This window comes from Rhinoraja longicauda, chromosome 11 (assembly GCF_053455715.1).
Source record: "Rhinoraja longicauda isolate Sanriku21f chromosome 11, sRhiLon1.1, whole genome shotgun sequence".
NCBI lineage: Eukaryota > Metazoa > Chordata > Chondrichthyes > Rajiformes > Arhynchobatidae > Rhinoraja > Rhinoraja longicauda.
The window spans coordinates 55,243,142-55,255,888 of NC_135963.1; positions in this window are offsets into that span (position 1 = coordinate 55,243,142).

Sequence of the window (12,747 nt, forward strand, 5' to 3'; positions counted from 1 at the left end):
GACTAATACACCCCGAGCATTTTTGATATGGCTGATTGACCCGCTGAGTTACTCCAGCATTTTCTGTCTATCTTTGGTATAAACCAGCATCTGCAGTTCCTGATTATTACACGTGCAAAATATTGTTGAGACAAATGATACATTGGAAACATGTGCCCATCTGTGTTAATCACTAGTACTCTCCTGATTGATTGAATCGATTAAAAGATGCAGCATAAAAACAGGCCTGTCAGCCCACCGAATCCACGTCGACCATCGATCACCCGCTCACACTAGTTATCATATCATATCATATCATATATCTACAGCCGGAAACAGGCCTTTTCGGCCCTCCAAGTCCGTGCCGCCCAGTGATCCCCGTACATTAACACTATCCTACACCCACTAGGACAATTTTTACATTTACCCAGCCAATTAACCTACATACCTGTACGTCTTTGGAGTGTGGGAGGAAACCGAAGATCTTGGAGAAAACCCACGCAGGTCACGGGGAGAACGTACAAACTCCTTACAGTGCAGCACCCGTAGTCAGGATCGAACCTGAGTCTCCGGCGCTGCATTCGCTGTAAAGCAGCAACTCTACCGCTGCGCTACCGTACCGCCCAATGTTCTATGTTATCCAGCTTTCTCATCCACTCCCCTGAACACTTGGGGTTAGGTTATCATTTATTGGACAGTGGGACAAAATGCCCTCTGGGGCTCAATGATCTCCCCCTGGAGATTCATGTTCACCATGTACGGTCACTTTGGTTTGGCCCAAGGTCTCATTACCCTTGTCCAAATCTACTCGCCTTTACACTTGCCCTTCTGTAGATTAGTAGGAGTCAGTCATGATCCACCCTAGGTTTGAGGTGATGGGCTGTTAAGGCCGTTGGGCTGACATTTCTGTAATGCTTCAATCATTATTGTTAGGGTTAAGGTTAGGGATAGGATTTACTGATCACTCAGCTCTGGTTTATCCAGTCAGAATGACCACTGCGTTAACCTAAGTTTATAAAAGTGGGGGGGATTTTATAATCCTTGAGAACCAAAGCCCTCACATGTCTGAAGAAGTGTTTCGACACGAAACGTCAGCCATTCCTTCTCTCCAGAGATGCTGCCTGTCCCACTGAGTTGCTGCAGCATTTTGTGCCTGTCACATGTCCTGAAGGCAGGACAGCAAACTCAGAGAGATACCCTGAATACAGCTGTAAAGGAAGACAGAGAATGGGACATGCTGAATGATACTTAAGGGCCTGTCCCACTTAGGCGATCTTTTTGGCGACTGCCAAAAGCGCGATCTTTTTATTTTACCCGACGACAATGACCACGACAATGACCACGACAATGACCACGACAATGACCACGACAATGCCGAGTCAGGTCGAGATTACAGCGTCTTCTGAAACATCGCGAAAATTCCCACGCTGTCAATGCTTCTCCGGCGTCCTAATTTTCGCTGAAATCACTGGCAAGTCGGTAAGTACTTGAGAGTTTGAACTATAACATCTTGTATGGGTTACTTAAAAACCAAGCTTCACTGTAACAAGGAATAAACCGGATTTACTTCCAGTTTACTAATAGCTGTATTAAAAGAATAATTTTAAAAGTGGTTCCGTGGAGTTTTGTGAAAAGTGTGTGGGCGTTCTTTGAAAATGTACGGGAGATGCATATCTGGTTTCTGGGTTGCATATCTGGGTTTGGAGCCCACTTTAAATTTGGGCGGCACGGTAGCGCAGCGGTAGAGTTGCTGCTTTACAGCGAATGCAGCGCCGGAGACTCAGGTTCGATCCTGACTACGGGTGCTGCACTGTAAGGAGTTTGTACGTTCTCCCCGTGACCTGCGTGGGTTTTCTCCGAGATCTTCGGTTTCCTCCCACACTCCAAAGACGTACAGGTATGTAGGTTAATTGGCTGGGTCAATGTAAAAATTGTCCCTAGTGGGTGTAGGATAGTGTTAATGTACGGGGATCACTGGGCGGCACGGACTTGGAGGGCCGAAAAGGCCTGTTTCCGGCTGTAGATATATGATATGATATGATGATATGATATGATATGATGATATGATATGATAATGGCTGAGGCCAAAAACATCGCGAAAATTCCCATGCTTACCTGACCGTCAAACTGTTGCCTCCAATCTACCTGTCAAATGTCCTGACGGTAAATAAATTGGTTAAACACAAGCATTTTATGGCATTTTGAAATTACTTTACTTAGTTTAATATTATGTGCTTCTACATGTATCTTAAGAGAACCTAGCAAACCTGGGGACAGCATGCGACAGCGCCCGCAATAAGCTACGATGCCTGGCGACAAGCCAGCTGTCGCCGAGAGATTTCAAACCGTTTGATTTCTCCGCGACGCGCTGAGATCCACTACGATCCACTACGATCTTTGGAAGACTCCTCACGATCATGCTCGCGACACCCCGGCCAACGTTCGGCGACAGCCTGGTCGCCGGCAGTGGCCTTAAAATCGCCTAAGAGGGACAGGCCCTTTACCCTATGCATCGTCACAATTGAGAAGACTTCAGTGAATTTAAAACCACCGTTATACGGTTACAAGGTCCCACACCATCCTGGCCACAATCTCAGTTCACTCCTGCCATCGGGAAGAAGATACAGGATTCTGAAAACCGCGACCTCCAGGTTCAGGAGCTGCTTCTTCCCACAACCCAACAACCATCAGGCTACTGAACATGAAGAGACACAAAATGCTGGAGTAGCTCAGCAAGTCAGGCAGCATCTCTGGAGAAAAGGGATAGGTGACGTTTCGGGTTGGAACCGTTCTTATGGCTCAGAAAAAACCCGTCAACAATCCCTTCTCTCCAGAGATGCTGTCTGACCTGCTGACTTACTCCAGCACTTTGTATCTATCTTCGGTATAACCAGCATCTGCAGTTCCTTCCTGTACACACAGGCCATTGATCACCAATTGTGGATAATCCTGGTAGTTTATGCCTGGAATCTAACTACACAGGGCAGAGAATTGATCAGAAAACCTCATCTGTTTGAGCCCCATACCCAGTGTGATGAGGAAGACATCAAGCAAACAAATTGTGTAGGAAGGAAATGCAGGTGCTGTTTAAAGGGAAGATAGACACAAAATGCTGGCATAACTCAGTGGGACAGGCAGCATCTCTGGAGAGAAAGAATGGGTCTTGTTTCGGAACGAGACCCTTCTTTAGACTGACAATCAGGGGAAAGGAAAGCAAGAGATATAGACGATATCAAGCAAGCAGACACGTCTCCTGTCCCTCTGGAGATAGTTAGTTAGTTAGTTAGTTAGTTAGTTAGTTAGTTAGTTAGTTAGTTAGTTAGTTAGTTAGTTAGTTAGTTAGTTAGTTAGTTAGTTAGTTAGTTAGTTAGTTAGTTAGTTCGTTCGTTCGTTCGTTAGTTAGTTCGTTAGTTAGTTCGTTAGTTAGTTAGTTAGTTAGTTAGTTAGTTAGTTAGTTAGTTAGTTAGTTAGTTAGTTAGTTAGTTAGTTAGTTAGTTAGTTAGTTAGTTAGTTAGTTAGTTAGTTAGTTAGTTGGTCAAGTTAGTTAGTCAGTCAGTCTGTTAGCTAGTTAGTCAACTAGTCAACTAGTCAGTTAGTTGGTTGGTTAGTTGGTTGGTTAGTTAGTTGGCTAGTTAGTTGGTTGGTTAGTTAGTTGGCTAGTTAGTTGGTTAGTTAGTTGGTTAGTTGGTTAGTTGGTTAGTTGGTTAGTTGGTTAGTTGGTTAGTTGGTTAGTTGGTTAGTTGGTTAGTTGGTTAGTTGGTTAGTTTGTTAGTTTGTTAGTTGGTTAGTTAGTTGGTTAGTTAGTTGGTTGGTTGGTTAGTTGGATGGTTAGTTAGTTAGTTAGTCAGTCAGTCAGTCAGTTCATTAGATAGTCAGTCAGTTCATTAGATAGTTAGTTAGTTAGTTAGTTAGTTAGTTAGTTAGTTAGTTAGTTAGTTAGTTAGTTAGTTAGTTAGTTAGTTAGTTAGTTAGTTAGTTAGTTAGTTCGTTCGTTAGTTAGTTAGTTAGTTAGTTAGTTAGTTAGTTAGTTAGTTAGTTAGTTAGTTAGTTAGTTAGTTAGTTAGTTAGTTAGTTAGTTAGTTAGTTAGTTAGTTAGTTAGTTAGTTAGTTAGTTAGTTAGTTAGTTAGTTAGTTAGTTAGTTAGTTAGTTAGTTAGTTAGTTAGTTAGTTAGTTAGTTAGTTAGTTAGTTAGTTAGTTAGTTTCCATACAAGACTATAATCAAACACCGTACTATGAATAGAGTAAATTCATAAGATCCGTTAAGTTTATTGTCACGTGTAACGAGGTACAGTGAAAAGCTTTTGTTGCGTGCTATCCAGCCAGCGGAAAGACAATACACAATTACAATCAGGCCTTCCAAGGTGTACAGATACAGGATAAACGTTTAGTGCAAGATAAAGTCCAGGAAAGTCCAATTAAAGATAGTTTGGGGGTCTCCAATGCAGTAGGTGATGGGGCTGCACTGCCCTGTAGTTGTTGGCAGGATGGTTCAGTTGCCCGATCCACCCCTGGTTCAACAGTTAAGAGAATGGTGCACAGTGAAGCAGGAGGATCAGAAGCAATAAAAAGAAAGTGCTGGAGTAACTCAGCGGGTCAGGCAGCATCTCTGGAGAACGTGGATAGGTGACGTTTCACAGAGTGCTGGAGTAACTCAGCGGGTCAGGCAGCATCTCTGGAGAACGTGGATAGGTGATGTTTCACAGAGTGCTGGAGTAACTCAGCGGGTCAGGCAGCATCTCTGGGGAACATGGACAGGTGACTTTTCCCACAGTGCTGGAGTAACTCAGCGGGTCAGGCAGTATCGCTGGAGAACATGGATAGGTGACGTTTCACGGACCACCCTCCAGGGGAAAAAGTTGCCTTTCAGGTTCCTATTAAATCTTTCTCATCTCACCTTCAACCTATGTCCTCTGGTTCTTGATTCCCCTACCCTGGGTAAAGGACTCTGTGCATTCACCCTATCTAGTTGTTGCGTCATTCAACACGGAAACAGGCCCTTCAGCCCAACTCGTCCATGCCGACCAAGATGGCGGGAGGAGAAAGATGTGGGGGGGGGGGGGGTGAATTGGCCAAAACTGCAGCCTGCACCTAAATCTAACTACTGAGTACTAAAGGAAATTGAGCAAGTTGCAGAAGGAATTGTTAGCATTGCCAGCTGCATCGATGTCTTGCACCGAAGCCAGAAGAGTTCAAAGAGACAGAGGCTGGAAAATCACTGGTGATGTCCACTCAGAATGCGGTCACTCAAGTATGACAGGGCAGGCTTTGAAGTGGCTTCATGAGGATAGAGGCCATGGGAAAGGTTGCTGAAGGGAGAACAGTTGCAGCAACAGGCGTTCAGTTTAGTTTCCTTTAGTTTACTTTTAGTTTAGTTTAGAGATACAACATGGAAAAAGGCCCTTCGGCCCACCGAGTCCGTGCCGACCTGCGATCCCGCACATTAACACTGCCCTGCACACACTAGGGGCAATTTTACACTTATACCAAGCAAATTAACCTACAAAGGTACACGTCTTTGGAATGTGGGAGGAAACCAGAGCACCCGGAGAATAATAGATAATAGATAATAGATAATAAACAATAGGTGCAGTAGGAGGCCATTCACCACTTCGAGCCAGCACTGCCATTCAATGTGATCATGGCTGATCATTCTCAATCAGTACCCCGTTCCTGCCTTCTCCCCATACCCCCTGACTCCGCTATCTTCAAGAGCTCTACCTAGCTCTCTCTCGAAAGCATCCAGAGAATTGGCCTCCACCGCCTTCTGAGGCAGAGAATTCCACAGATTCACAACTCTCTGAGTGAGAAACCCACGCGGTCGCTGGAAGAACGTACAAACTCCGTACCGACACCACCCTCAGTCAGGTTGGAACCCGGTTCTCTGGCGCCGTGAGGCAGCAACTCTACCGCTGCGCCACCGTGCCACACGCTGTTTTTGAACATTTCTGAATGGAGATGGAAAGAGTACAAACAGCATTGTTCCAACTAATGCAACATGACTGTGATTTGGATATCAATTACGTGGCTTAATGTCGGTTGCCATCGCTATAGATGCCAAGCTTCCTAATGTAGTCTGAAGAAGGGCCTCGACCCGAAAGGTCGCCCACTCCCTCTCTCCAGAGATGCTGCCTGTCCCGCTGAGTTACTCCAGCTTTTTGTGTCTATCTTAGATGAGACTTACATTGACCCACGCAGAGGAGGTGGCTCAAATATCGGCGCTGGTCAAAAGACCACCTGTCACTTCTCAATTTTTAGAAGCAACATGGAAATTGCTGAGATGCTTTTGCAAAATGCACACATGATTTGCAAAACCAAGATAAGGAGAAATTCCAGTCACAATTAAATCGTGAATCATTCAGTAACAGGAAACTTCAAAGGATAAGCTATTGTAAACAAGTTAGCCTAACTTGTTTTGATGGAAGTAAAATGCCATTTTCATTTAGAAGCACTCCATTTTGATTTTTTAATTTGTTTTGCCACCATGTCTTACTTTTTTTACAAAATCACCCCCGATTTATACATTACAGAGAGTGAGACCATGAAAGCCGTGAAGTGGGATGTTTAATGAAAAACATGTGACAACATTTTTGGCTGCAAATTTGCACTCAACGTGTGAGTTACTGCCCGAGTTTATCTGACGCACGGCAGACTAGAATATTTGTAATAACTAACCAACTTCAAATTTTTTTTTATCCTGGATCTGGAACAACTAACGAGCTGAGCAAAACAGCTTTGAACGCGTAATAGACACATGGAAATATAGGTGCAGGAATAGGCCAGTAGGCCCTTTGAGTCAGCACTGCCATTCAATATGATCACGGCTGATCATCTAAAATCAGTACCCCGTTCCTGCTTTTTCCCCAAATCCCTTGATTCTGTTCTAGAGCTCCATCTAACTCTCTCTTGAAAACATCCAGTGAATTGGCCTCCACTGCCTTCTGTGGCAGAGAGTTCCACAGATTCACAACGGTCTGGGTGAAAAAGTTTTTCCACATCTCAGTTGTAAATGGCCTACCCCTTGTTTTTAAACTTGGAACCCTGGTTCTGGACTCTCCCAACATCGGGAACATTTTTCCTGCATCAAGCCTCTCCAATCCTTTAAGAATTTTATATGTTTCACAGAAGAGCTTTGTGAATGTGTTTAGACACAGGCTTGTACCCAAAATATGGCTCTGTGTATTCACTCATTCATTTGTGAATGTAACAAATTTAGTAAATGTACAGAGAGGTATAATAAGCATCGCGTATGAAAGTTCTTGGATTGAGCACAAGGTGCTGGAATAACTCAACGGGTCAGGCAGCATCTCTGGAAGACATGGAGAGGTAAAGTTTCGGGTGGGGGCTCTTCTTGTTGCAATAGCAGATTTTAATCGTCTGGCAGTCCTGTTGCAAATCTGAATTAATAGCATTGCAATGCAGTGGCGCAGCAGGTAGTGCTGCTGCCCCGCAGCGCCAGAGACCCAGGTTCGATCCCGACCTCAGGTACTGACTGTGTGAAGTTTGCACATTTAGTTCAGTTTACTTTAGTTCATTGTCACATGTACCGAGGTACAGTGAAAAGCTATTGTTGCATGCTAACCTCTCAGCGGAAAGAGTATGCATGATTACAATCAAGCCATGCACAGTGTACAGATACTGGATAAAGGGGATAACATATAGTGCCTGAAACTTCGTGGGTTTTCTCGGGGTGCTCTGGTTTCCTCCCACATCCCAAAGACGTGCGGGTTTGCAGGTTAATTGGCTTCTGTAAATTGCCCCCTAGTGTGTAGGGATTGAATGAGACAGTGGGATAACATAGAAGGTGTATAAAATCATGAGAGGAATAGATCGGGTAGACGCACAGAATCTCTTGCCCAGAGTAGGGGAATCAAGAACCAGAGGACATGGGTTTAAGGTGAGGCAGGAAAGATTTAATAGGTATCTGAGGGGTAACTTTTGCACAGAAGGTGTATGGAACGAGCTGCCAGAGGTGGTAGTTAAGGCACGGCCTATTGCAACAAGGGAGGCACGGTGGCGCAGCGGTAGAGTTGCTGCCTTACAGCGAATGCAGCGCCAGAGACTCAGGTTCGATCCTGACTACGGGCGCCGTCTGTACGGAGTTTGTACGTTCTCCCCGTGACCTGAGTGGGTTTTCTCCGACATCTTCCATTTCCTCCCACACTCCAAAGACGTACAGGTTTGTAGGTTAATTGGCTGGGCAAATGTAAAAATTGTCTCTAGTGTGTGTAGGATAGTGTTAATGTGCGGGGATCGCTGGGCGGCGCGGACCCGGTGGGCCGAAGGGCCTGTTTCCGCGCTGTATCTCAAAATCTAAAAAAAAAACATTTAAGAAACAATTGGACAAGTACAAGGATAGGACAGGGTTAGAAGGATATGGACCAAATGCAGGTAGGTGGGACTAGTGCAGATGGGACATGTTGGCCGGTGTGGGCAAGTTGGGCCGAAGGGCCTGTTTCCAGGGTGTTTGACTCTGTATCTGGTGTGAAATGGGTGAGCGATGGTTAGCATGGACTCAGTGGGCCAAAGGGCCTTCAATGCAGCATCTCTGAGCGAAACTGTAAATACTGGAAAACTCTATACATTTCACTGCAAAATCTAGGTCCTATTATTTTGAGCCAAGGTGCTCAAGAAATTGTTTTCATGGTCCATAAACCTAAATCAATTGAAGATGAATAAATTAACTTGAGGAGGTTATTTATAATTCAACCTTTGCAGAGAATGGTATGTATCCTACAAAATAATTATGCTGGCAACGATGTTATTTCCCAGGATGAAACCATCTATTAAAAAGTTGAGGTTGTAACAAAGCCAGTTGTTGTGTTGACTTTGGAGCAAGGAATGATGTTAAGAACTACCTCATACAATCTTGGTAATATTCTTGCCTATGTAGAACTAACGGGCTATTGTGGATAGGGAACGGATTCAATTTGATTGAGTACATCAAGAAATTAAATATAAAATATTTATTAAATATAAAATATTTATTAAATATTAATATCAATATCAATATCAATATCAATATCAATATCAATATCAATATCAATATCAATATCAATATCAATATCAATATTAATATTAATATTATATTGATATTGATATTGATATTAATATTGATATTGATATTGATATTGATATTGATATTGATATTGATATTGATATTGATATTGATATTGATATTAATAAATATTTTATATTTAATAAATATTTTATATTTAATAAAATTGGTATTGATATTGATATTGATATTGATATTGATATTGATATTAATATTAATATTTAATAAATATTTTATATTTAATAAATATTTTATATTTAATAAATATTTTATATTTAATATCTTGATGTACTCAATCAAATTGAATCCGTTCCCTATCCACAATAGCCCGTTAGTTCTACATAGGCAAGGGGCCTGCTTCAGTGCTGCATCTCTGAACTAAACTAAACTAAAAGACTGGTCTTCAGACTGATGGGTCTGCAGAAGGGTCTCAACCTGAAATGTCACCCAATCCCAATCCAGAGATGCTGTCTGTCCCACTGAGTTACTCCAGCTTTTTGTGTCTATCTTCGGTTTTAACCAGCATCTGCAGTTCCTACTTACACATGACTGATTGACATGCCTGATTGCTTTTGTTTTAGGTTACATATTGCAGACTTTTTTTAACTAATATATTGTTTAATTTATATGGGATTATCCTGGGTTATTCAGTGAAGGATGATGAGAGATCATTGTGTTTGCATTTCAGATATCGCTCCAATACTTTTATCTCATGCTGATAAAAACAAAAAACAAAGGGCACCTTTGCAATTTAACCAAAGCATATCCTTGTCTATGGAGCAATGTCCATTGGCCAGAGTGGAAGGTCAAAGACAGTTTAGTTTAGTTTAGAGATACAGCGTGAAAACAGGCCTTTCGGCCCACCAAGTCCGCGCCGACCAGCAATCCCCGCACACTAACACTACCCTACCCACACTAGGGACAATTTACATTTATAACAAGCCAATTAACCTACAAACCTGTACGTCTTTGGAGTGTGGGAGGAACCATAGTCAGGATCGAACCTGGGCCTCCGACGCTATAAGGCAGCAACTCTACCGCTGTGCCACAGTGCTGCCAACAGGTTAGGAGTCACACGGATAATATCTTCATCCACTTCCTAGATACAAGGTCCTGCTGGAATTGGGGTGATCAAACTGGCAAGGAAATGGGAGGCATGGTTAGAGCATTGTGTCTTAAGTGCATGAAATGAAGTCCTTCATGGAGTGTAGATACACAGTAAGAATGTTGTACAGAAGATGGTGGTAAACTAAAGATGAACACAAAATGCTGGAGTAACTCAACAGGTCAGACGTGCTGTCTCGACCTGAAACGTCACGTATCCCTTTTCTCCACAGGTGCTCTGTGGAGAAAAGGGATACGTGACGTTTCAGGTCGAGACCCATCCTCAGACTGAGTCGGTGGGTCAGAGAGTCAGAGAGTCCCTGCCTCTCAGTCTGAAGAAGGATCTCAACCCAAAACGCCACCTATTCCTTTTCTCCACAGATGCTGCCTGTCCCGCTGAGTTACTCCAGCTTTTTGTGTCTATCTTCGGTTCAAACCAGCATCTGCAGTTCCTTCCTACACAAATTAGATTTGTGATTTAATGGTTGCAGCATTATCAAAAGATATTACTGGCAGCATAACCAACGTGCACATAACAACATCAAATGTAAAAGAATCAGGTTTCGTAAATAAGAATTTCAGAAGAAAAGCAATCATTTAATTGGTGAGATAATCCTCTCATCAACACTTGTGCCGACAAGCCTCATTAATTACAATAAAAAGATTTTGCTACAAATATAAAAATTATAACTGCAACATTTGCACAACAATAAACTTGCCAAGGGAAGTTAATTTTCGGTATTCATTGCGTATGATTTTTTTGCAATGTTGTTCGTGATTGCTAATCACAATGTGGGCAGTAATAAAATGATTTCTCATTCCAGTAACACCTAATTTGACTTTGAACTCACCTCCTCCACTTCAGACTCTGTCGCTGTCCATCTCATTGTTTGTTCACGCCTTAGACAATAGACAATAGACAATAGGTGCAGGAGGAGGCCATTCGGCCCTTCGAGCCAGCACCGCCATTCAATGTGATCATGGCTGATCATTCTCAATCAGTACCCCGTTCCTGCTTTCTCCCCGTACCCCCTGACTCCGCTATCCTTAAGAGCTCTATCTAGCCTTCATTGTTTGTTTAAGGAGATGCCCTCTAGCTTGTCCCATCAGCCACCCTGGTGCCCTTATAGTTATGTCAGTCACAGATAGCTGTGCAGGCTAAGTCAATGGACATTATTAAGGCAGAGATAGATAGATTCTTGATTAGTATGGGTGTCAGGGGGTATGGGGAGAAGGCAGGTGAATGGGGCTCAGAGGGAAAGATAGATCAGCGATGATTGAATGGCAGAATAGACTTGATGGGCCGAATGGCCTAATTCTGCTCCTATCATTTATGAACTTGTGAATCAACAGCTTGTGCTCTCTGCAAACCTGTGGGAACATAGAACAGAGAACAGTACAGCAGGTAGATACAAAATGCTGGGGTAACTCAGCGGGACAGGCAGCATCTCTGGAGAGAAGGAGTGGGTGATGTCATAGGTTGAGATGCTTCTTCAGAGTGAGACTCAGTCTGAAGAAGGGTCTTGACCCGAAACGTCACCCATTCCTTCTCTCCAGAGATGCTGCCCGTCCCACTGAGTTACACTTTGTGTCTATCTCCGGTGTAAACCAACATCTGCAGTCCCTTCCTGCACATAGGGACAAAGGTTTAGGGGTAACATGAGGGGGAACTTCTTTACTCAGAGGGTTGTGGCTGTATGGAATGGGCTTCCGGTGGAAGTGGTGGAGGCTGGCTCGATTTTATTATTTAAGAGAAAATTGGATAGGTGTATGGATAGGAGGGGATTGGAGGGTTATGGTCTGAGTGCAGGTAGATGAGACTAGGTCAGGGAGAATGGTCGGCGTGGACTGGTAGGGCCGGACAGGCCTGTTTCCATGCTGTAGTTATATGTTATATGTTATATGTTATATAACAGTACAGCACAACAATGGGCCCTTCGGCCCACAATGTTTGTACCGAACATGATGCCAAGTTAAATTGATCCCATCTGCCTGCACGTGAACCATACCCCTCCATTCCCTGCATGTCCGTGTGCCTATCTAACAGCCTCATAAACACCACTATCGTATCTGCCTCCACCACCACCCCTGGCAGCCATTTCCAGGCACCCCCCTACCCTCTGTGTAAAAAGACTTGCCCCGCACATTTCGATTAAACTTTCCCCCTCTCACCCGAGAGCACTGCCCTCTATTGTCCCCTTTAGTGATTTGAACAATTGACCACTGATTACTGCCAACGTTCCTCCCTTTTCTATGTCACTCTTGCCTACAATCGTGCCCACCAGTGCTTTAGTTCTTAAATTTTGTGACGGATGTAAATTAATTTTAACAGCTGGACGATAATAATAATAATAATAAGCTCAATACAAATAATTCTGTGATTGAGCAATTATCCACAAAATGCTGGAGTAACTCAGCAGGTCAGGCAGCATCTCAGGAGAGAAGGAATGGGCGACGTTTTGGGTCGAGACCCCATTCCTTCTCCCCTGAGATGCTGCCTGACCTGCTGAGTTACTCCAGCATTTTGTGAATAAATACCTTCGATTTGTACCAGCACCCGCAGTTATTTTCCTACACTGTGATTGAGCAATGTTGTTACGTTGCAGTA